Source organism: Bidens hawaiensis, unplaced genomic scaffold (genome assembly GCF_021521415.1).
Source record: "Bidens hawaiensis isolate Kalapana, Puna unplaced genomic scaffold, B.hawaiensis_p1.1 tig00024843_1, whole genome shotgun sequence".
Taxonomy (NCBI): Eukaryota; Viridiplantae; Streptophyta; class Magnoliopsida; order Asterales; family Asteraceae; genus Bidens; species Bidens hawaiensis.
The window spans coordinates 176,503-203,431 of NW_027493941.1; the positions used below are offsets into that span (position 1 = coordinate 176,503).

At 37.6% G+C, this 26,929-nt stretch overlaps 1 protein-coding gene across 1 annotated transcript in view; it reads left to right on the forward strand.

Moving 5' to 3' along the window:
* Window positions 1-26,929, forward strand: part of LOC143570181 (ABC transporter B family member 15-like) — a 211,481-nt gene that overhangs the window by 95,586 nt on the left and 88,966 nt on the right. The window lies entirely within an intron of this gene.

Sequence of the window (26,929 nt, forward strand, 5' to 3'; positions counted from 1 at the left end):
TTTGGAAGTAACACAAATTTGAGATGTATCTTCTCTAGCTTTTCGACACTCTATCATTAATGATGCTCAAATAGCAAATAGCAGATCAAAACAAAATTTTAATGCTTTCCTTCAAAAGTTTGTGCAAATCAGAATCACGACTGCACCAACATTAACTCGCGTTTACTTCACAATCTATATGTCGTGTACATCCATCCCACATATAAGAAAATAAATTAACAAAACCAAATGCATCCTTACTTTGCATGTCTGATGCACACGTCTTTCGATCAATTCAAGCATTCCTGCATCGACATGATAGATAGAAATCATTTAGATAACAAAAAACTTTACTTACACTAAATTACATTTTCAGTTCATCGCACTTTTGACCAAACCAATTCAACATACTCCTACAAGAAAGGCTTAGAAACATCTTCAAAAAAATAATAATAATAACACCAATACATGCATTTTAAGCGTGTATTCGTGGCGTGGTCTAAACGCACAACGCGATAGGTGCGCGGTGCGTGCTGCGGCACCCGTGGCTGACATTAAAATGATAATTAAACGTTAATATTTAGACGAAACAAATAAATGTAAACGAGTTATAAAAGTAACCTGAACCTGCTCCGTTCCATCCGCCGCCTCATCCTCCCCTCTGTCCTCGTCCCCCGATTGCTCTTCGTGGTTGTCGTCGACGTGCACCTCCAGGGCAATCAATGGTGGAGGCTCGACTAATGGCACCGGTATGTACGGTGGTTTGTTGAAGTCCGTAACGAGACGGTCTACTCTTCTCCCGTCGGGGTCCTTAAACTTGAGAACAATACGCATGCCCTGGGCGCTAGAACGGGCGAGCTCACGGGGGGATACTGTCGGGATCGTAAGGGTAGCTAGCTGTGTTTCAAGTCCCAAATGATGCGCGATGCGCGTCACGTAGGGGCCACCGAGCAACGATCCTCGTCCCTGCCTGTGCGGGTATGTGGCGATGTAGTAGGCGAAGCCATGGGTGAGGTTGCAATGGATCCCCGTCAGAAGGCACCGCAAAAAAACAAGTCTAAGAGTTTGCAGTGGTCAGCACCCTGATATCGACCTTGTACTGACGAGGCTATCAGCCTGTGTAGGTACCTGCACAGCGAAATATAATATAAGGTAAATATAATATAATGTAACGTAACATATAACAATGTAACGTAATGTAAAGTAACATAGGTTCACGTACCTGTACAACGGGTCAATGATGCAGGAGGCTTTTTATTGGCTACCGGATGGGAAAGGCTTACTCGCAATCGTGCGCCACCAAATGCGCAGATAATCGTCCGCGGCCTTGTGGACGCTCGCGGTGTAGATCGGCTGCCGGACCTCCTCCTCGGTGTAAAAGCCGATCGCCATGGCGAACTCCTCCAATGAAAAGTACCGGTCGACCCCAAACATCTTGAACGAAACCTCCCATGCCCGACCCTCTGGGTTCTGATCTCTCATCTGCACCTCTGGCCTCCCCGCCTCCCGTGGCCTGAAATAAAATAAACAATTTGTTTTGAATATATTAAAGTAATGTGTAGGCGATAAACAAAGTTAAAGTAAAAAGAAAAACACCTGAAACGGAATGTTGAATAAACCTCTAGCATAAGCTCCCGGTGTGCGGGGTAGTTCATCGTAAACATCCTCATCCACGGCGTGTCCTTGCCGACATACTCTAATATCCTTGTGTCCGCGCCAACTGACTCCATAAAACTGAGGCTTAAAATGGTATTCGGCATAGGCTTCATCAATCGGAGCTGGATGTACCGGTCGTGCTCGAGTGTCCCGAGAACAAACTGCGTGTGTGGGTAACCCACCAACACATCATCCCCTTCAATAGGTTTTGGCGGCTGTTCTCTCCGCCGCCTCCATCGTGGCCGCTGCTCAACCTCCTCCTCCTCCTGCTGGTAGATGATGTCTTCCTCTACGATGTCCATCTGTTTATCATATATATATTAAAAGGCACATTTTAGTTTTCTCAATAAACACAACTGTTGATGGATATTTTAAACAAATAAGATTACGGTTTAAAAGTTTCAAACCGACCATATAAAACCGTACCGGATGAAAGATTTAATCGTATATATTAACTGTTTAATATTTCATAATATATAGTATTTCTTTAAGTTTAATAAAAAAAAGTGCATTGTATAAACCCCAAACCGTGAAACCAAATCGGAACCAAACCGTTAATAACGGTTCGGTTTAGTTCGGTTTTAAATCTCAACGGTTCGGTTTTGGTTTTGGATATGCCAAACAGTTTGAGTTCGGTTTGACCCGAAAACCGTCAAAACCGAACCTTGAACACCCCGAGTTGAGTCGTCTAACTAGGTCAACATGGTTATGATTATCAAACCTATATAACCTGATTATCAAACCCTTAAACAACCCGCTCAAGTAAACCTATATAACTTGATTATCAAACCCTAACCCGATTAAATACCTTAATATATACGACCGGCCATAAAAATTCCGGGTTGTTTCGAAGGTTTAGGTCGGTTCAACGGTTCAGGTCGGGTAAGGCCGTGAGGTTCATTACGATAACAAACTTCAACATAATCATTCTTACTAATTGTAATTTTAGTAAACAAAAAACTAATAATTGAACCAAAACATTAAAACATACCTTATTGGTGAAGATTGGAGTGAAGGAGAGATGGATAATAGGGATGGAAAGGAAGGCTGCGGACGGTGTGGCTGAAAGAGAGACGGCCGGCGGTGGACTGCGACAGTGGTGGGGGGTTAGGGTTTGACCTGCAGTTGTGGTGGGGAAGGGAAGTTGTGTGATGTTTTTGTTTGTTATTGCTGGGTAAAAATAAATAACCTAACTTGTTGGTTAAAAAAAAGGAAAAAACTGGAAATAAAAAAATAAGGCGATGCAGATGAGAGTTGAACCCAGGTTGACAGGAGGGTTGGGTAGATTAAAGGGAGGAGTATTACCACCAGACCAGAGTTCCAGATTGTATATGGGTTCACTCTCAAAATATATATGGGTTCACTCTCACATATATGAAATAAATTTTGAGATGAACTTCCTTTGTATATTAATTATGGAAACCGATTCTTTATGCACGTCGCCTTATGGCCTGCTGGTTAACACTTGAAGCTTTGTGGGTAGAGGTCGCGGGTTCGACCCCTGTACACCCCGTTTTTGTTGGAAAGTTATGTTTTTATTTCCTTTAAGCCACAATTAATCATATTAATAATAATGACTAAATATGAATTATTTCACTAAAACCCGACTTTGTAAATACCGTTTAACCCGACTAAATATAAATAATAATAACTAAATATGAATTATTTCACTAAAACCCGACTCTGTAAATACCGTTTAACCCGACTAAATATGAATAATGACTAAATATAATTATATTATGTTTTTATTAATTAATTTATTATATTTATAATAACCATAATAAATCCCATCCGGGCCGATTGCAGGCATAGTGAACTCCATTCAACCCTAGAGCGGGGAACATCGCGCACTGACCACCTCAAACTGTCTACTACTTAACGAGGGTGTACCGTGGCTCTTAATGAATTCGGTGCCACCTCAAAAATAGAACCATGAAGTGATCTCACACGGAAGCTACCATCGTAGAGCCATAAATAGTGGGGATAAAAACGCTATAATAACGATTATAAAGTGGTGGCATTCACTTTGTAGAAGAACAACAATAGTTGTGTTATTTTTGAACATAAGATAACCTGATTATGATGTTTTTGGAGCAGTGGTCGTTGTATCCGACTTGTTTATATGCTATTTTTAAGTTGTTACCGCAACGTCATCATATCATTATCATCATCATCATATCCACATCAGCATATAATCAACATCATAATATCATCATCATCATCATCCTCATAACATCATCATCATCATATCATCAACATCATCATCATGTTGATAATATCATCATCATCATATCATCATAATATTAGTATCATATCATCATCATCATCATCATAATATCATCATCATCATGATATCATTATCATATTGTCATCATATCATCATATCAGCATCATCATAATATTAGTATCATATCATCATCATCATCATCATAATATCATCATCATCATGATATCATTATCATATTGTCATCATATCATCATCATTATCATCATCATAATATCATCATCATTATCATATTGTCATCATATCATCATCATCATAACATCACATCATCATCATCATATCATTATCATCATCATCATAATATTAGTTTCATATCATCATCATCATCATGATATCATTATCATATTGTCATCATACCATCATCATCATCATCATCATAAAATCATCATCATATCATCATCAGCAGCATCATCATAATATTAGTTTCATATCATAATATCATCATCATATCATCAACATCATCATATCATCCACCACAATTGAGAATGACCGACATTATTTATGCAACCTTTGTCATTATACCCCACGTTAAAGTTTATACGCGACGATTGGTGTGTACCACATTATTATTAAATGAAAAAAACGTGGTAAGCCGATTTCGAAATTGGAGTAGTGGCCGTTGTCAATATTACTGTTTAGATGCTATTGTGAAGTTTTTTACAGCAATGTCTATGACCTGTGTCATCGGTTTTAAAATTGTTAGCACTATTGTTATTATTATAATTTGTTAGTATGTAATTAGTCATTCTGAAGTAATTGTTTATTGTAACACACTTTTATTATATTTTGTAATTTAAAGATTAGATGTTAGCACTATGACCTGTCTAATTTGTTTAAAAAATGTTAGCACTGTTGTTATTATTATAATTTCTTAAACTATCTTCATTCACAAACCAACCAAACCACAATTTTTATTATATAACTAATATCTCTCTTTTCCACCAATTTAATCCAACAAAACCAAACTTCATTATTTTTTATTAAATAAATATAACTTATAAATATTTTTATTAATAATTGTTGTGTTTTTTTTTTAAAAAGTGTTTAAAATAGGTTAAAATAATTTCTTTATTTAAAAATAAACAATATATATTTAATATAAAATTAATTTTAAAAAATATATATATTCATTAGAACAATTAAACGAACAATTTCATCATCAACATCATCATCATACGTCGCGGTAAACGCTTACCGGGGCGGTGAACACGCTCCTCCTGCAGTGGTTGACAGCCTTTTACATCTTTATGGGATTTCGAATAACCTTCATAAGCACCGTTAAGGTAGAACCGCGGCGTTTAGAAGACCACAGAAACCACTATATAAACACGCGATATCTATAGGCTCCATACAACAAAAAATTGTTAATCCCCCACCCATACATCACCGTAATACTTTGGAAAATAATAACAAAGAATCCCGAAAATAGCATCTACACAGCCATGAAAATTTCGGTCTGAAATAAACAAGAAAATTGTGGCTGTGTGAATGCTATTTTGGGGTCCATTATTATTAGTATAGAAAACGGTCTCATCGGTCTACGATTTAAGTCCGCTCATCAATATGTTACCCTGGAAACTAATAACGATGGAGCCCGAAAATAGCAGCTACACAGCCACGATAAATTCGGTCTGAAATTAAGAAGATAATTGTGGTTGTGTGAATGCTATTTTGGAGTCCATTATTATTAATATAGAATACAGTCTCGTCGTTCAATTTAACGTGGTTGGTCGAGCGGATATTGGTGGCTGTGTAGATACTATTTTGGAGTCTTTATTAAAATCAATATAAAACGAGGGGGGTGAACGTGCCTAGAGGGTCCCCTTCATGAATCCCAACAGTCCCGAAAATCCCAAAAGGTATAAGGGATTTTGGAATTCGGCCAGCTAGGAGTAATGACTGGTGTGCGTCATTACTATTAATCGATGAACAAAAGGTTGCAGGCGGATTTTGACAATTGAAGCAATTGTCGTTAATGTTCTTGTTGTGTAGATGCTATTTTAAAAGTCTTAGGACTAGTTTGTAATTACTCGCTCGTTCGTTCTAATGTAATCATAACTTGTGTAACACTATTATTATATTTCACATTTTAAAGATTACATTATCATTGTATATTATGTAAAAGACGAAACATTTGAAACAAGGACATATTCATCGCCATTTAATATTAGTATACTTTGTATATATATATATATATTAAAAAGAAGCATATTATAGTACTGGCTTAACTTTTGAAATTCTAATATAAATGTTACATTAAAAAAGAGCATATACACAACACCAAATATGTTAGAAGTGTTTGGTTTGTTGTGATAGGGGGTTCGGGGTTTTATACACAATTTTCCACATGACCTACATACGCAATTTTAATAATTATATGTTAAAATAAATATAAAACGAGGGGATGAAATAGAATTACAAAATAACACATACACGACAACTATCTGGAACAGTGATATCATCTTATCAAATAGAATTAGGTCATAACATTGCAATCCATACGTCGTTGTGTGTTTTATAAAAGAAATCACCCAACATATATCCCACTTGTAAGATGGTAGCATTCCATGTGAGATCACTTCATGCTTGTATTTTTGAGGTGGCACCGAATTCATTAAAAGCCTCAGTCCATCTTCGTGAAGTAGTAGGTAGTTTGAGCTGGTCCATGCGTGGTGTTCCCCGCTCCAAGTGTTACATTCGTCAATTTCGGGTCTCGTCTGTATTCGTTTTTGTATTCGTTTATCATGTAAACCGACCCATTTTGTAAACCAAAGCTTATGATATAATCAAAATGATGGATTTTATGTTACAATATTGTTTACACTTGTTGGGTCTTGAAAACATTCTTTTTGGTCCTTAAAACTCTTTAAAAATGACTTAAACCAAACTTTGGGGACTATTATTGCCATTTACCAAAAACTTGTTTGACCATTTCAACCATCACATGCATCTTTACCCTATTTGTATGAACCATACTCTTACCATTATAAAAGCAAGGCTCCATACACCATTTTGGTTGTTCATCTTCTCCAAATCTCTCTCAAATCCAAGTATTCATCTTCAACATTTTGTTATTTTGATTTCTTAATGTCAACTAACTATAGTCTTTCATTTTAACTTGTTCATCTAATATTACTAACACTTGAATATGGTGGTACAACATATATATAATACACACCCCTTGTTTCCTTTATTTGTTACTTCACCGACTCCGGTTGGTTAAGTTTCGAATGTCATAAGGCAAGGCTTCATGGAGGACTTCGTGTTCTTGATATATATTTACACACACATAACTTATTATACATATCACGTATGACTAACTTCTAACCCTTTTTAGTTTTTTCATATTATTTACAAGTTCCATGGTGTGGGTTTGTATAAGACTAACCTCGGTTTAACCGAAACTAGTCCAAACCGGAAACCGAACTTTTGTTTACTAGTTTTATTAAAATAGTTGTTTAAACATGTTTATTGCTAGATTTGAGTTTCAAAAATCATTTTTACAAGTTCTTTGATATTAAGCATATGGAATCCATCTATGAACTCGTTGGGAGATGGAAACCGAACTAAACCGAAACTTTTTCTTAAAAGACTTGTAGTTAACTTTTTAGTTGTAAAATTTAAGTTTTCTTCATTTATAAATCAATATACAAGTTATATGATATTTGGGCATGTAGAAACCATCTATGAACTATTTGTGAGATGGAGACCGAACCAAACCGAACTATTCCGACTTTTACTCGCTTAAGACACACAAGTGTGTTTTTAGCTATCAAGACTTGTATATTTCTTTAAAAATAGTTTACAAACTGATTTTAATTATTTTCTTAAGTACTTGGAATTGTTGGATCCAACTTGATCTCATCACATAGTTTGGACCGACAAAACCGAACACTCGCTTAACGTGCGTTGTTAGTTCTAAACAATAGATCTACATACTTGGTTAAGTGTTAGTATATTTTAATGAGTTATCTCATAACAATTAATATGTTGGAAAGTTGACTTTGGGTTTGACCATTTGTCAAGACCCAAACCGACAACCCGAACACTCGTTAAAGACCCGTTTTAGTATCTTTGTCCCAAAGGAACTTGCATTTTAGCATTTTTCCCACCTTATTACTTAACGTTGGTTAAGTAAATATTAAGGTTAGATACTTTAACCCGGTTTCGAGCAAACTTACATTTTTAAAGGATTGTTATTATAAATTCTTAAATAGTTACATTTTAAACCTTGAACTTTAATTGTTTACTTTTTGCAACAATTATTTTATTTAAAGATCTTCAAGGCAACCAATCTAAATCCAAGATTTTATTGTCATTTAGGCCTTGCTCGTTAAACTTCATCCATCCGGTTATTCATCTTTTACCGATCAAGTTTTATACTTGAACGTGAGTAACTTCATACCCCGTTTTCTATCTTTTATTTTGGGGGTGACATTTCATCTTATCTAAACTAAATGTTTTATACTTGGGTCTTAAACCACAAACGTTGTTGTATACTTTACTTGAATAATTGCTCGATTTGGTGTTCTATGCTTATTTGCCTATGTGTTTATCGCTTTTGGATGATGGAACTATAAATCCTAGACCATTTGGCAACCCCTCATGGCAAGGTGTCGTTAACGTAATGCAATTAACGATAACTATAAAATCCTAAACTATTTGGCAACCCCTTATAGTTGGGTGTCGCTAACTTGTTAGCGATGACTATTTATCCAAGTTTATAGCTATTATTTATGGTTTTGTATACTAGTTTTGTGGCTTTTCATATTATATATCTATTGTTCAAACTTATAAATTGCTCACCAACCTTTGTGTTGATAAACTTTATTTTATGAAATGTTACAGGTTTGCATCTAGGTTTATTTTGGAGTTCGGTGAAGAAAATGTCACAAATACCGTTAGGATATTAGCAAAAATGAACAATATTTGATTTGCTATATTTTGTTATATTTTGTTGTATTTGACTTATGAATATTTGGTTATGTGACATTTTCTATGTTGTGAAATGAAATGAGTTTGTTAAATATTGTCGCTTTAAATAGTGTCATGCGCTTATGAGCAATCGTTGCACCCCGGCATGTTCCGCCGCCTTTGGTCGGGGTGTGACACCAAGGTAGAATGGAGTATAATGTGCCTGTAATCGGCACTTATGGGATATATGAAGGTGGAATAATTAAGAGTTCCACCTTGCCACGGCTACCCCTACGACTACATGTCACCACAAAATAGCGTCTACACAACCACTATATGGTCTTAAGCATATTAGCTTGAATAATTTAAACAGGGTCGTTGATTTTTGAATAATTTGTAGGTCGAGAAGGAAATATCGTTGGTAAGAAACATTTTTGAGGGGGATATGGTAGATTAAAGTGTTTGTTTAAATGGTTGATGGTAGTCATTTTTATAGTCAAAAGTTAGGCGCCGCGTTAAGGGCTTTAGGGTACGGTAAGTGTTATCGACGATATCATACCATGCCCCACATCACCACACCCATAAAACACGATTTAATTCCTTATCCTAGACATAATACCATGCCAAAATAATATAGAATATGGTTTCGTTGCTCAATATAACTCGGTTGGTCTAGCGGATATTGGTGGCTGTGTAGATGTTATTTTGGAGTCTTTCTTCAAACACGAAAATGATGAACATGTTTATTGGTCATTGATAGCTCCGAGAGTGAGATCGAAGGGATGTTTAAAAAATATCTCAGTCAATGAGGAGCGAATATTGGTGTGTACCACATTACTATTAAAGGAAAAAATCTGGTACGCCAATTTCGATATTGGAGCAGTGGTCGTTTTCTTCGAATTTGTGTAGATGTTGTTTTGAAGTTGTTGTTAATTCTCATTTAGTTAGTTACTGTAACACTTTTATTGTATTTGTAATTTAAAGATTAAATTATGATTATAATACATTACATGATAATCGGTTTCGAATACGTAAATGTAATTGATAGTCCTGAGAGTGAGATTAAAGGCATGTTGATAACATTCTCGGTCAACGAGGATCGAGGATTGGTGTGTACCACATTACTATTAATTTAAAGATTAAATTATGATTAATTTTACATTTTCATTTAGTTGTTTACTGTAACACTTTTATTATATTTTGTAATTTAAAGATTAAATTATGATTAAACACATTACATGATGATCGGTTTCGAATACGTAACTGTAAGTTTACATTTTTAATAACACCCTACCAATATTACATTACAAAAATTTCTAAAATTGTTGTTGACATCTACTAAAGGTTCTTCTATCCTTTCGGGTGGTTCTTTAGAATGTCGTGTGGAAACCGTCTATTGGAACACTAGTAGATGATGACGGCTGGCACGACCGAGGAGGAGAAGTATGACAGGCAGGTCTCCTCCGTTGACCCGTCTGTCGGAACATAAGTAGCTGACGGCTGGCACGACCGAGGAGGAGAAGTACGATAGACAGGACTCCTCCGTTGGTAGCATTAGTAGTTGAGATCTACGATGACCTCAACTTGGCTGTTACATCGGGCCACGACAACCCTCACCACCACATGCTACCCCAAAATAGCGTCTACACGGCCAACATGTGGCTTTAATAGTAATCGACTTCATGAGTAAAACACGAAGGTGTTGTTAACAATTTGGGGGTGCTGAGATAAATGTTGTATAGAGGAAACATGGAGGAGGGTTTTATGATAAACATGGAGTAGGGTGTGTTTAATGTTCAAGTTTTGTGTTAGAAAAAATAGTGAATCGGAGGGTGTGTTTGTAGACAAAAATGTTTAGTGTTTGAAAAATGGTGAATCATAGTGGGTTTTGTAGACAAAAATTTTGGTTCACAAAACGTCGCGTTAACAGCCTAATGATACGTATATATACGCTGTAAGTTTGCAAAATCTCAGATTATTTGTCATTCCAATACTTTTTATTAAATAAATATAATTTTTTAATTGTTTTTTATTAATAATAGTTGTTTTAATTATTTAAAGTGTTTAGAAATATAAAAAATAACTTCTTTATTTAAAAATAAACAATACATATTTAATATGAAAATATTTATATTCACCAAACACACTTAAATAAAGGTAACAAAATTACAATTGTAGCATTAAATACAAAATTACACTTAGAAGTGATAAAAACTACATAATTTTTCATCATCGCCAAATTTTTGGCTAAATAATTTTATTTTGCGATCTAAAGTTTAATAGATATGCGCGTGACACTTATACGCCACGTTTATTACTTAACTCAACGTTTGTCTCCGACGTTATTTTTGTAGTCGTTTAAGGCTTTACAGAATTACAGGCTTTGCAGTCCTTATACGCTAGGGTCATACCTAAACGCAACGGTAAGACCGACTTTAATTTTGCATGCTTTGCAGAGTTAAAAACGAATTACAGGTTGAATAGACTACACACACTTTGTAGATTTCCATGTTACCCATATACGCCGAGGTGAGATCTTAACGCAGAGGTTAACACCCCTAGAAACCATCTATAAAACATTTAATAAACTACAAGCTAGGTGCAAAACTAGTCAATCCCATGCTAAATTACACCCATACAACACGATTTAATTCCTTATCCTAGACATAATACCATGCCAAAATAATATAGAATATGGTTTCGTTGGTCAATCTAACTCGGTTGGTCCAGCGGATATTGGTGGCTGTGTAGATGCTATTTTTAAGCATTTCTTCAAAACCGGGAATGATAAACATTTTATTGGTCATTGATAGCCCTGAGAGTGAGATTAAAGGCATGTTGATAACATTCTCGGTCAGTGAGGAGCGACGATTGGTGTGTACGCCGATTTCGAAATTGGAATAGTGGCTGTTGTCTTCAAATTTGTGTAGATGTTGTTTTGAAGTCGTTGTTAATTCTCATTTAGTTGTTTACTGTAACACTTTTATTATATTTTGTAATTTAAAGATTAGATCTATATTGTTTATTTTTAAATAAAGAAATTATTTTTTATAATTTTAAACACTCTTAATAAAAAAAACACAACAATCTACATATACTAATAAAATAAAATAATTCTGACACATGACACTCTGAGGTTAATTCTCACTATCAGTTTCCCTCCAAAATCACTTCTATTCTATTGATGGAAAAGGAAAAAAAATCTTGGTTCTAAATATAGTATTGATTATAAATTCAAAATACAGTATTAATTGGTCAATTTCCATTGATTGAGTTATTAATACCATAAATTATATTCTAAACATGCTTAATATAAAAAAATATTAATATAATAATTATGTGTCATAAATATATGTTCTTTAAGATTGAAATGTATATATAAAAGAGTTTATGTTTAAAATATACATTAATATTAATTTTTTTGAAACATATTCATATTGAAGAAAGCTACAATTATAATATTTTTTTATTTTCTTTTACAAATATTTAGTTTTAAAAATCATAGACAAATTTTCCATGAAAGTTGTTTAAAAAGGAAAATATGTTGTCTTTTTTGTCTATCACCGCGTATGGAACGTATAATATAAAGAGACTTAATTATCTTTTTTTATTTGTATTAACTTATTCATTGTGATTTATACATTAATTTATCCCGTGTAATACACGGGTTTCTAAAGCTAGTTATTAATAAAAAACAATTAAACACTTTTATAACTGAAGATTGGTTTAGGGTTGGTTTGTGAATAGGGGTGGTAAACATAAGTCAATAAAATATGAACATAATACTACAATCAAATACAACGCCATCTATAAAGTTGGTTTGCCATGTGATGACGGTATCTAACACAGGCCTCTTCAACGTCATCTTCTATCAGCAGAGATTTGTTTCTAACAAGGTTTTCCATCATCATGCAAACAAGAACCCCGGCAGTAGAAAGATTACCGTTATCCTGAGGAACATCTACCTCAACCAAACCAACAGACATTTCATACTTCATGTGGTGAGTAGACCTGGTCCAATAGTGAATATCATCAAGAAACCACGCGAAAAACAAAGTTATTATCTCAATGTAGTACGCAACATAACATCGTTTTTCATTCCTCCACCTCGTCTTGGTCCAATATTGGGTAATTACCATGGTCCGCATATCAATACGAACGAGGAGCCAGTCCGATTGTTGAATCCATAATGGGAGATAAACGTAATCAACCTCCCAAAATGGAGGGTATGGTTCTTTATCACCGGCCATCTCCCTAGCGGCTAACGAGTTCGCATCTTTCATATGAACGTAGAAATCAGGAGGCAACACCGTCCAACGTTGTTCTTCGCTTGGATATTTTAATAGCCTTGACTGTCTAACACCCATCATTCTAAGTGTCCACGCTTCAACATGTTGTACAATTTCGTGATATAAAAATAATACGTAACAATAATACATGGTCTATATAATTTGTTGTAATATAATTTAAATTTAAATAGTCACTCACAACAGATGACAAACACCCGTTGGACTCGAAACCTAGCAGGGCACCCCAAAATTTACGATCTAAAGGTTTGGTGATGAAACGAGTATGGCAAAACGGTGCATCCCCGTTGTTATAAAAATCAACGGCATCCTTCGACCAACTCCTAGACTCTTCAACTTCAACCGCAAATATCTTTGTTTGTTGGGGGCGTTCGACAGGATCTACTTCTTCTGGACCTCCCGAATGAGTACTTGACGACATGCCTGAAACATCTACGATAGACGGCCTCCTAACACGCCTCCAAATTTTGTCCGTGATTCTTGCAGATTTTGGAGCGGTTGAGAACAAAAAAACCCGTCGTTATTTTTCTCCATATTTTGCGGAATTTTTGGTGTGTTGGATGTAATGGTCATGTTGGAATATATGTTACACACAAAAGTCGGGGTGTATAAAGTATGTTAACATACTATACGTCGCGTTAAATACTTACCGGGAGGTTAAACGTACATCAGACAGGCTTTGAATACTGGAAGATTCCTGACATGTTCGAGACCAGTTGACCAAATATATGCAGCGTTATGTTCTATATGTAACGGTTAACTACATTTTGTCCCTAAATGTAAATTAGCATCTCAACATATAAACATATATGCAACTCGAAAAATTGCAACTCATTTAGTTGTTTATCATAACACTTTTATTATATCTTTTAATTTAAATATTTTAAATATTAGATCATGATCATAACACATTACACAATAATATTTTCTTATCAAATGGAATTCTTTCGTACATATTTTGAAAGTGAAGTCACGACAACCATCATCGTCTTCACTATCATCAATTCTCAGTTATAAAGGTACAGGACCTTAGAAACACTCTTAATTTAGACACTACATTCAAAAAATAGCATTTACACAACATAGTAGTACGTTTGCGGGTGTTGTTGACATATACGAAAATGTTCTTTTAAAGGAATTCACCCATCTTTACGGCGCCTCTCGGGTGGTTCTTTTAGATGTTCATTGGAACCCGTCTGTCGAAATGCCTAAACTCTTCCCTCCATCATTTAATGGCGGCCACAGTGCCTGTAAACGGCACTGTTGAGATTTATGATGAGGGATACCTAACAGTTCCATCGGGCCACGACAACCCCACCCTTGCATGTAACTCCGAAATAACATCTACATAACCAACAATAAGTTTTAATATATAGTAACCGACCCCATGAAACAATGTGAAAGGCTTTATGGAAAACATGAATGAGGGTGTGGTTGAACGAATGGTAATTCGGAGAGGCTTTTGTAGACAAAATTTGGAGGTCGTATACGCCACGTTAGGTTCGAAACCCGTCGGTTTAGGACGACAGGTTACTACATGTTGCCAGATTTTATATGTACTTTGTTATCTTTATACACCACTTTGAGGACTATACGCGCCTTGGTTTCACAAAAAATTCCATTATAAATTAACCCCGAAACCTCACTAACCCTCTATCTGTGACAACTGCCCAAATCCGACCCGACCCAGGTACCCGTTTTCGGATCCGATTTTAAGATTTAAAATTTGATTATAATCTTTATATATATATATTACTAATAATAATAATGATAATAATAATAATTCCTTTCCGCCGTCCCGCCTCTTCTTCCCTCTTGTCGCCGTCCCGCCCCTTTTTCTCTCTTGTCGCCGTCCCGCCCCTCTGCTTAACCCTTAAGCCTTGAACCCCTTTTTCTCTTAACTCTTTGCTTGTCCTTTGGTTCTTCCCGCCTAAGGATGTCTGCGCAGCTCCACGCGCCAAACTCCTTACAAGGAAGCCTGCGTGAAGACCAGCTGTTCCTGCGATACGCGAGACGAACTCTTCCCGCGGCGCGCAAAGGATTGTAGTTCTTCCCGCGGCGCGCTAAGGATTGTAGTTCTTCCCGCGGCGCGCTAAGGATTTTTAGTTCTTCCCGCGGCGCGCTAAGGATTGTTCTGTCTGCCTTCGCCCTCGCGCACTCAAGCCTTCTCGCGCTAGACAAGTCTTTTCTCCAGTTTAAGCCAGCCTGTATGCTTTTGAAATATCTTATCTTCTGTGCTATACCTGCCAAGGTATGGGCACAGTAGGCCAGATCTGACATCTGTCCGAAAGGTCACTTTCGGCGCAGCTTGCTTACCAACCCTCTTGGTTGTCAGAAAAAGTAACTGGCATAATCTTTTAAAATCTTCTTTTCCATGTCTTGTACAGTACTTTGTCTGACCCCTCCCATGCTATGAACAGTAACCTGTCAGCCTTCCCCATCCCCTGCAGCTGCCACCATATCTTTTGCTTGTGATATCTTTTGCTTTTGATATCTTTTGCTTTGATTTGATAAGATCTTTTTCCCCAATTCAAGGGATGTGTTCCCTAGGGTTTTCCTATAAATAAAACTACTTTCTTGGATAATTAAACACTGCACTCAAACACTTAAACACTCCCCAAAATCTTTCTCCCTTGCTCTCTGCCGAAGATCCTCAGCGACGCCTCCACTCCCCTCTTTGCATCCGTCTTCTCTTCTTTTCTGCCCAGAAATCTCGGTAAATATATAATTTGTTTAAGTGACTTGCATATATTCAAGACATAAAAACCAATCGTTAAACCAATAACCTCTTATTTATAGGTTAACTTTCGCTTGTTTAAAAGTTGGTTCTTACGTTATCTTTCAACGCACCTCTTACAAGTGAGTAATCTCGTACCTAATCCCCTTTTATTTTTAACGTTTTGGGATGTTCATGTGTTCGTACAACTTGAGTCTTAAACTTGTTTATGAAATTATGTGCGCAAAACCCATGTGTTATGGACGTTTACTAGTGTTGTATATTTGTATGTGTTGATCATTAACCGCTTTGATCGGCCTATTCCGAAGTTTTCATGGATCCATTAGATGACACGGGAGACCTATTGTTACGATTTTCTTGGTTTGTTTGCACATACACGAATGATTATTTGTTTTTGCTCGATTTGGAGCACGCTATGAACTATGAGCTATGATCTATTTAGGCTTGATCACAATCTGTTTACACACTATGTTGAACACCAGTTATACACATGTTGCGCGCAGTGCTTTGTTATTATCTATTTATATCTATAAATCTTGATTTCTCACCGACACGCAAGTGTTGACGTTTTATTTTAACACATGTTCAGGTTTGCTGTAGCTGCTTTTGGAAACTCGAGGACACGTAGGATGTTTTCTTTTACTTTGTACCTAGTTTAAAATATAACAAGACAAATTTATGTATTTGAATATTATGAGTTATGATATGTGATTTATGTTACTTTATGATGTGTTATGCGCATGCGCAATGAAATGTATTTATTAAATATTGACACCCAAATAGTGTCACGAGTAATGAAACAATACGTAGTGCCCCGATGTATAATCCGCCATCGGTCGGGGTGTTACAGATTGGTATCAGAGCTCCGTGACTTTAGGATTAGGTGGTTAGACGTAACGACCTAGAATACCTAAGAGTCCCTACTCGCGCATGAGAAAAATCTCATGATTGCGCGCTAATTGTTAATTACTCGATATTTATAAAATATGCTTGCGCATACGCAGCACATGATTTCATGTTTTATCCGCGATCTTTCGATTTTTATTGTTAAATTATAATTCGTTTCTTTACTTACATATTCGTTTGTTGTTGGGACTTAACATTGAAAATCCGAAAAGTCATGGTGATACATGAATAGTTGATTTTCAATCCCCATTAACTTTATGTTCTAAAATTGAAGATTTGAAAAGTCATGGTGATACATGAATTGTCAACCTCCAATACTCATTTACTCGTATATTTTAAATTGAAGATTTGAAAAGTCATGGTGATACATGAATTGTCAACCTCCAATACTCATTTACTCGTATATTTTAAATTGAAGATTTGAAAAGTCATGGTGATACATGAATTGTCAACCTCCAATACTCATTTACTCGTATATTTTAAATTGAAGATTTGAAAAGTCATGGTGATGCATGAATTGCCGAATTTCAATTCGAATTCATTACCTGTATTAAGTTTGCATTTAAATTCATATTTTACTTCAAAATTTGATAGCATTTAACTCCGCGAAACAAGCTTTACAATGATATACTTTGCGCTAAAACGATTTCCCATACCAAGATATTAACAAAAACTGAAACTTTTATAGAATGCCTCCGCTATCAGCTCGCCGTCATCAGAGGAGAGAAGCCTCGCGCAGACGTATGCAGCGTCGTTCCCAGGAAATGGCCGCCGCAATAGCCCAAGCCTTAAATCAAAATAATACCAACCCCTCCGGATACAATATTAAGTCCTTTAATGCGGGTAACCCTCCGAAATTCACAGGGCTCGAAGGAGCCACCGTAATGCTCCAATGGCTCGAGAAAATTGAGAACACCTTCCTCCATACCCATTGCCCTCCAGACCGACGAACCTTATACGCCTCAAGTGTCCTGGAATCAAGGGCGCTTACATGGTGGAACGGAGTAGCTCACGCGCGTGGCGCAGAGGCTGCTTCTAGCATGCTCTGGGAGGAATTCAAGGATCTTTTGACTCGAGAATTCTGCCCTCCCAACGAAGTAAAGCGCCTTGAGGAGGAATTTTGGAACTTGAAGCAGTACAGTGGCGAAGCGCGCGAGTACGCTACGCGCTTTCACGAACTTAGTTTGCTTGTCCCGCACCTAGTTACCCCTTCCCGCCGCGCCATCGAAAAGTTTCTTGGGGGTCTCCCCATGGAAATTCAAGATTCCGTATGGGCCAGGAACCCAGTAACCCTCTCTGACGCCATCGAGTTGGCCGCTGTGCTCAGCGACAACCATGTCAGGGCAGGAACCCTGTTCCTGCGGGGAGCCGAAAAGACCAAACTCACCAAGACTGTCCCAGAACCAACAGAAACCAAGCCAGAACCCTCAAACCATAACAACCTCAAACGCAGGCGCAAACCCAATCATCAAGCCTACGCGCTTACCAACCCGCTCATCGTCCAGCAACCCGCCTACCAACCTCCAGTATACGCTCCTAACCCACTGTCAACCTACCCAACACCCCCTGTAGTCCATAACTATGCCTTAACCAATTCTGCGCTCCCTGCCCCGTCAACTAAGAAACCTTACACAGGAAACCAACCCTTTTGCCCAACCTGTAAACTTCATCACCCAACTCAAACCCCGTGTCGACAATGCAACCAATGTGGCCGTATTGGTCACACTGCTGAGTACTGTAGAGTCCTTCCCGCCAACCCAATCGCGCAAACACCACCAACCTACCCGCAAAACCCACAATCAACATACCATAATCCACGACCCAGGTCGTGCTATAACTGCGGTGACCCCAGTCATTTCCGGAACGCGTGCCCGAGACTGCAAGTACAAATTACGCAAGCTAATCCGGTTAACCAAATTTCAAACCAAGTGGCACGCGGACGAGCTTTTAATATAACCGCGCACCAAGCGCAAGCGAACAATGACGTGGTTAATGGTACATTTTTACTTAACGGACAATATGCATCTATACTTTTTGATACTAGCGCCGATAGGAGTTTTATTTCTCGCGCATTTGAACAAAAACTTGCGCGACCGCGAATAAACTTAAACGAAAACTTTACAGTTGAAATGGCTAACGGTGAAACAATTATAATAAACTCCGTGATCAAAGATTGCACGCTTAACCTTAATGAACATGATTTTCTAATCAACCTCATTCCCATGCCTCTTGGAAGTTTTGATGTCATTATTGGTATGGACTGGCTCTCGCAAAATCGCGCCGAAGTAATCTGCGCCAAGAAATTGATTCGCATTCCTCGGGAAAATGGTCAAGATCTTCATATCTACGGCGAGAAACCATCTAACGGTCTTAAACTTATGTCATGCACTGAAGCCCGAAGACTTTTACGAAAGAAATGTGTCGCGTTCTTAGCTCATGTGGTCAAACCCGATGAAGGAAAGAAGAAACTTCATGAAATCCCCATCGTGCGTGACTTTCCTGAAGTCTTTCCCGAAGATCTTTCTGGTTTACCTCCCGCTCGGGAAGTCAAGTTTCGTGTTGATTGTGTTCCTGGTGCATCCCCCGTAGCCAAATCTCCTTATCGACTTGCACCCACTGAAATGCAAGAATTAGCAAGTCAACTTCAAGAGTTGACCGATAAAGGATTCATTCGCCCTAGCTCTTCGCCGTGGGGTGCTCCGGTTTTGTTCGTCAAAAAGAAAGACGGTTCGTTTCGCATGTGTATCGATTACCGCGAGCTGAACAAGCTCACCATTAAGAACCGGTACCCCTTACCGCGTATTGACGACCTATTTGACCAACTCCAAGGTGCCTCTTGTTTCTCCAAAATCGATCTCCGTTCTGGCTATCACCAGTTGCGTATCCGCGATGAAGATATTCCCAAAACTGCCTTTCGAACCCGCTACGGTCATTTTGAATTCTTGGTCATGCCCTTCGGTTTAACCAACGCACCCGCTGTCTTCATGGATCTAATGAAGCGGGTGTGTAGGCCTTTCTTGGACCAATTCGTGATCGTGTTTATCGATGACGTTCTGGTATATTCCAAAACCAAGGCTGAGCATGAACAACATCTTCTGTTGGTGTTGCAAAAGCTTCGAACCGAACAACTCTATGCCAAACTCTCCAAGTGTGAGTTTTGGTCTGACGAAGTACAGTTTCTTGGTCATGTTGTAAACAAGATGGGTATTCATGTCGACCCATCCAAAATTGAAGCAATCAAGCACTGGATTACACCGACCACTCCTACCGAAATCCGTTCCTTTTTGGGCTTAGCTGGTTACTACCGGCGATTCATTTCGAACTTCTCAGAAATCGCCTTGCCTTTAACAGCATTAACGCGCAAAGGCAAACCGTATATTTGGGGCTCGAAGCAAGAAGAAGCCTTTCAAACGCTCAAGCGAAAGTTGTGCGAAGCTCCTGTTCTAACGTTACCAGAGGGTACTGACGACCTTGTCGTTTATTGTGATGCCTCCAACCAAGGTCTCGGTTGTGTACTTATGCAACGAGGCAAAGTTATCGCTTACGCGTCAAGGCAACTCAAAATTCATGAAAAGAATTATACGACTCACGACCTCGAACTTGGCGCAGTTGTATTTGCCTTAAAAATCTGGAGACACTACCTCTATGGTACTAAGTGCATCATTTACACCGACCATAAAAGCCTTCAGCACATTTTTGATCAAAAGGAACTTAACATGAGACAACGCCGATGGAACGAACTCATCAGCGATTACGATTGTGAGATCCGATATCATCCTGGAAAGGCTAATGTGGTAGCCGATGCGCTCAGCCGTAAACCCAGTCAACTCAATTGTATTTTGCCGCGCACGCAGCTTCACTTCGCGCCGATCCAAAGCAATCTTGAATCGCGCATTCGCGAAACGCAGCGCGCATCGATCAGCAAAGGCAACCTACGCGCCGAGTTAGCGTGTGGTGCGGAAGCGCATCTAGTCCCTAACCTGAATGGAACTCTCTGTTATCTCAATCGCATCTGGATTCCCAATGATGAGATTCTTCGCGCTGACATACTGAGTGAAGCGCACAAAACTCGGTATTCCATTCATCCTGGCGCTGACAAAATGTACAAAGATTTGCGCCTTACTTATTGGTGGCCCGGTATGAAAAAGGATATTGCTGTGTTCGTAGCTAAATGCCTAACTTGTTCTAAGGTAAAAGCTGAACATCAACGCCCATCTGGTTTGCTCGAACAACCAGAAATTCCTACGTGGAAATGGGAAAGTATAGCAATGGACTTTATCACCAAGTTACCCTCGACCGCAAGCAAACATGATAGCATTTGGGTAATAGTGGATCGACTGACCAAGTCTGCCCACTTTCTGCCCATTCGTGAAACCTACCGTGTTGAACAACTTGCGCATCTGTATGTCAAAGAAATTGTCTGCCGTCATGGTACTCCCTTGAGCATAATATCCGATCGCGATGGCCGTTTTATATCTCACTTTTGGAAATCTCTCCAATCTGCGTTAGGAACTCGTTTGGACATGAGTACTGCATATCATCCTCAGACTGACGGACAGTCTGAGCGAACCATCCAAACCCTTGAGGATATGCTTCGATCTTGTGTTCTTGATTTTGGAGGTAATTGGGATTCACACCTACCTCTGATCGAGTTCTCTTATAATAACAGCTATCATTCCAGCATCGGTATGGCCCCATTTGAAGCACTTTACGGTCGAAAGTGCCGCTCACCGATTTGTTGGAACGAAGTGGGTGAAGTTCAAATCACAGGACCCGAACTAGTTCAAGAGACAACCGATAAAATCGCCAAGGTCCGTGATCATCTGCTGACTGCCAGAAGCCGACAGAAGAGTTACGCAGATCGCAGGCGGAAGCCTCTCGAATTTCTAGTTGGTGATCTTGTTCTCCTCAAAGTGTCGCCCTGGAAGGGTGTAGTCCGCTTTGGGAAGAAAGGTAAGCTTGCACCTCGTTATGTTGGTCCATTCAAGATTCTTGCGAGGGTAGGAAAGGTTGCTTACAAACTGGACCTGCCGCCCGCGCTCAGCAATGTGCATCCAACGTTCCATGTATCCAATCTCAAGAAATGTTTAGCTGACGAGAACCTCCACATACCACTTGATGAAGTTCAAGTTGATGAGTCTATGCATTTCGTTGAGAAGCCTGTTGAGATTATGGATCGCGAGGTGAAGCAAACCAAGCGCAGTCGCATCCCTATTGTCAAAGTTCGCTGGGAGTCAAAGCGCGGAGCCGAGTTCACTTGGGAAAGGGAAGATCAATTGAAGATCAAATACCCGCACCTTTTCTCTGCGCCTCCTACTTCGAGATAAATTTCGGGACGAAATTTCTTAAAGTAGGGAAGACTGTGACAACTGCCCAAATCCGACCCGACCCAGGTACCCGTTTTCGGATCCGATTTTAAGATTTAAAATTTGATTATAATCTTTATATATATATATATTACTAATAATAATAATGATAATAATAATAATTCCTTTCCGCCGTCCCGCCTCTTCTTCCCTCTTGTCGCCGTCCCGCCCCTTTTTCTCTCTTGTCGCCGTCCCGCCCCTCTGCTTAACCCTTAAGCCTTGAACCCCTTTTTCTCTTAACTCTTTGCTTGTCCTTTGGTTCTTCCCGCCTAAGGATGTCTGCGCAGCTCCACGCGCCAAACTCCTTACAAGGAAGCCTGCGTGAAGACCAGTTGTTCCTGCGATACGCGAGACGAACTCTTCCCGCGGCGCGCAAAGGATTGTAGTTCTTCCCGCGGCGCGCTAAGGATTGTAGTTCTTCCCGCGGCGCGCTAAGGATTTTTAGTTCTTCCCGCGGCGCGCTAAGGATTGTTCTGTCTGCCTTCGCCCTCGCGCACTCAAGCCTTCTCGCGCTAGACAAGTCTTTTCTCCAGTTTAAGCCAGCCTGTATGCTTTTGAAATATCTTATCTTCTGTGCTATACCTGCCAAGGTATGGGCACAGTAGGCCAGATCTGACATCTGTCCGAAAGGTCACTTTCGGCGCAGCTTGCTTACCAACCCTCTTGGTTGTCAGAAAAAGTAACTGGCATAATCTTTTAAAATCTTCTTTTCCATGTCTTGTACAGTACTTTGTCTGACCCCTCCCATGCTATGAACAGTAACCTGTCAGCCTTCCCCATCCCCTGCAGCTGCCACCATATCTTTTGCTTGTGATATCTTTTGCTTTTGATATCTTTTGCTTTGATTTGATAAGATCTTTTTCCCCAATTCAAGGGATGTGTTCCCTAGGGTTTTCCTATAAATAAAACTACTTTCTTGGATAATTAAACACTGCACTCAAACACTTAAACACTCCCCAAAATCTTTCTCCCTTACTCTCTGCCGAAGATCCTCAGCGACGCCTCCACTCCCCTCTTTGCATCCGTCTTCTCTTCTTTTCTGCCCAGAAATCTCGGTAAATATATAATTTGTTTAAGTGACTTGCATATATTCAAGACATAAAAACCAATCGTTAAACCAATAACCTCTTATTTATAGGTTAACTTTCGCTTGTTTAAAAGTTGGTTCTTACGTTATCTTTCAATGCACCTCTTACAAGTGAGTAATCTCGTACCTAATCCCCTTTTATTTTTAACGTTTTGGGATGTTCATGTGTTCGTACAACTTGAGTCTTAAACTTGTTTATGAAATTATGTGCGCAAAACCCATGTGTTATGGACGTTTACTAGTGTTGTATATTTGTATGTGTTGATCATTAACCGCTTTGATCGGCCTATTCCGAAGTTTTCATGGATCCATTAGATGAACACGGGAGACCTATTGTTACGATTTTCTTGGTTTGTTTGCACATACACGAATGATTATTTGTTTTTGCTCGATTTGGAGCACGCTATGAACTATGAGCTATGATCTATTTAGGCTTGATCACAATCTGTTTACACACTATGTTGAACACCAGTTATACACATGTTGCGCGCAGTGCTTTGTTATTATCTATTTATATCTATAAATCTTGATTTCTCACCGACACGCAAGTGTTGACGTTTTATTTTAACACATGTTCAGGTTTGCTGTAGCTGCTTTTGGAAACTCGAGGACACGTAGGATGTTTTCTTTTACTTTGGACCTAGTTTAAAATATAACAAGACAAATTTATGTATTTGAATATTATGAGTTATGATATGTGATTTATGTTACTTTATGATGTGTTATGCGCATGCGCAATGAAATGTATTTATTAAATATTGACACCCAAATAGTGTCACGAGTAATGAAACAATACGTAGCGCCCCGATGTATAATCCGCCATCGGTCGGGGTGTTACACTATCCATCCAATACATAGATAATTATTATGATCACCCCAACTCTAATTTCAATGATTAAGAGGAAAATAAGTGTCAACCGAAAGAGATAACGTTGGCCGTGTAGATGTTATTTTGGTTTAGTTATTATTCTTTGGGATAGCAAGCTGTCATTAAGATCAACAGTGGGGTGTTGGCATTAAGTTGTTGGAAGAACAACAACAAAAGAAGAACAGAGAGAGTGCAATGCCACGACCCCGTAATTGTCGTGCTATTTAATTATCAAGGTAAAAAGGTGGCGAGACGAAGTTGCGTAGATGCTATTTTAAACTACAATATGTTTTAATATCTTGTTGTACTAGTTTTATCTATTGTAATCGTTTGTAAATTTTAAGCAACACTTAGACTACCCACTACAAGGAATTTTCTTCCCAATCAATTGCCAAGTGAAGAAAAAGACAAAAATATTTAATAATTAAAAAATTAACAATGGCATTATTGTTTACAATCGGTTCGTTCAAACGATTATGGTTTGCAAGTGGTTGCGTAATTTTAAAATATATATGGTACTTTTTAATATTCTTTAGAGTATTATTATTATGTATTATTTATAGTATTATTACCTTATTTATATTATATTATTTATTACGTAAATTTTTATTACCTTTTATATTCTTATCTTAACACAATATACATTTGTCAATTTATTATTGGTTTTCTAGATTTTTTTGATAAACTTAATTATCCAACACATCTTATATTTTGCTTATTCAATAAAAATGTAAAAAAAATGAACTTATGATTTTTTATATATATAATGTATTGTATAGTAACAAGATTTTGCATCCAATTCTACTTCTTTTCTCCTATCATGGATCAGTGTAACATCTTGTTTTATGGTCAGAAATAAAATATATAAAGTGTATGTTTTAAATATTGATTAATGAGTAAAAGGATTACATGAGGTATGAGTTATTGAGGCCAAGCAATTAGTATTATAAGACACCGTATAAAATTTATTGTATTTGACCTTGTTCCGTTTTTAATGAAACTTAGGTCGAAATGTAGAGAAAAATAAGTATGTTTCAACGACATATTTTTAATTTTATAAAACATTGTATTTTGAAAGTTATTAAAGAAGGATAGATTTGAGTTATAATAATAATAATAATAAACATAAGTAATAATAATAATAGTAATATATTAGTAATATAATAATAAAAATTTTGTGGAAAGTATACTATGCACGTGTGAAGGTGTATAGATAGTTATTAAACTTCATCAATGAATAATTTTATTCTTTCCATAAGATTTGACAGCCACGAATTAAACCGACGTACTAGAGTAGGCCACAGTTGACTATAATTTAAGAGTTGAGGGTAATTCGTGAAATCACATTTGTATTTCAACTTCTGCACATCGAATAGGGTATGTATTTTCCATTTTATATTCTTGCTAACTAGTTAACTTTAATTATATATATTATTGTAGTAGAAATATAAATAACATTAGGAATCCCATGTTGAACTATATGATCCGAATTTATACCCTGTCAATATTAAAAATAATAAATAATCTAGATAGTCAAGATTAACAACTCACTGGAGTAAGATGTATAGTATTGGCATAACCTGTCTAGTACATGTATAACTGGCTTTGTGGTATGGTATGGCCGCTTTGGTCATAAATAGTTAAGATAAAATGTAAATGACTGGGTATGGTTGTTGAACCATAATATGTTTGGACTTGAATGGTTGTGCATAATAATGACAGCTGTTATGTAAAGGGCCTACGACTATTAGAATATTACTTCATAGATATATATAAGTAACCTAGTTTATTAAATTATAGATTCCAGTTAAAGTTGGTTAAGCCAGAGTAGTTGAAGAAGGCCTGTTCAGGTGAGTTACTTAAACTATTTTCAAAACTCTGATACATGCTCATAAAACTGTTTGGACTGTGATTGATCTTGTATTTGCATGGCACATATGGTGTGGCACCCAATGTGTTATATATATTATAATGATCATTATATTTTCCCGAGGGGACATACACTTAATACAGCAGTAGACGTACGTAAAGTCTGTATGTGTGAATATATAATGCTGACCTGGCTTTAACGTGAAGCGGGCGGGTTATAATTATGGTATGACATGCAATGAGCTCATACTTGATCAATAAAAATTGTTTTAGTATCAGTTTATTAAATATGTCGGTTTATGTGACTCACCAGCTGTGTGCTGACGTATTTTTACCCGAGCATGTTTTTCAGGTTGATAAATAAGGGCATGGAGTTAGCTGCTAAGTGTTGGAATAGTTTTGACGCTTTGTTCTATTATAGTTACGTTTTGTAGTATGTGTAATAGTTAGACATGTAACAGATATTTTAGTAGTTTTTATATAAGATTACGTTTTTGCTGTAAGTCTGTGCTGACTGGTCATTGTTAGTGCCCCATCCTGGGTGGGGTGTGACAATCAGTTTTCAAATATGTATACGAACCTTGCGATTATGTTTAATAATGTTTAAATACGTTTAATGTTAATTGTATCTTATGTATGCGTGATTATGTCTAATGATGTTTGATTATGTTTCATGCTATGTGCTTTTTTAATGTTTCTAATTTTATAGTAATTTTATTCAATAATGGAGTAACCGTTATACGCCGCGTTAATGGCTTACCGTTGCCGATAAGACGCTCCTGCTGCAGCCTTTTCAGACTTTGTAGATTTCGAGTTACCCTCATACGTCGCGTAAAGGCCTTTACGTGGAGGATAAGGGAGTCAGATACCAACTATATAACAACCGATAATCTATGGCTCAATGCCATAATAAATTGTTAGTCCTCAACACCACTCCACCCATTCAACACGATAAT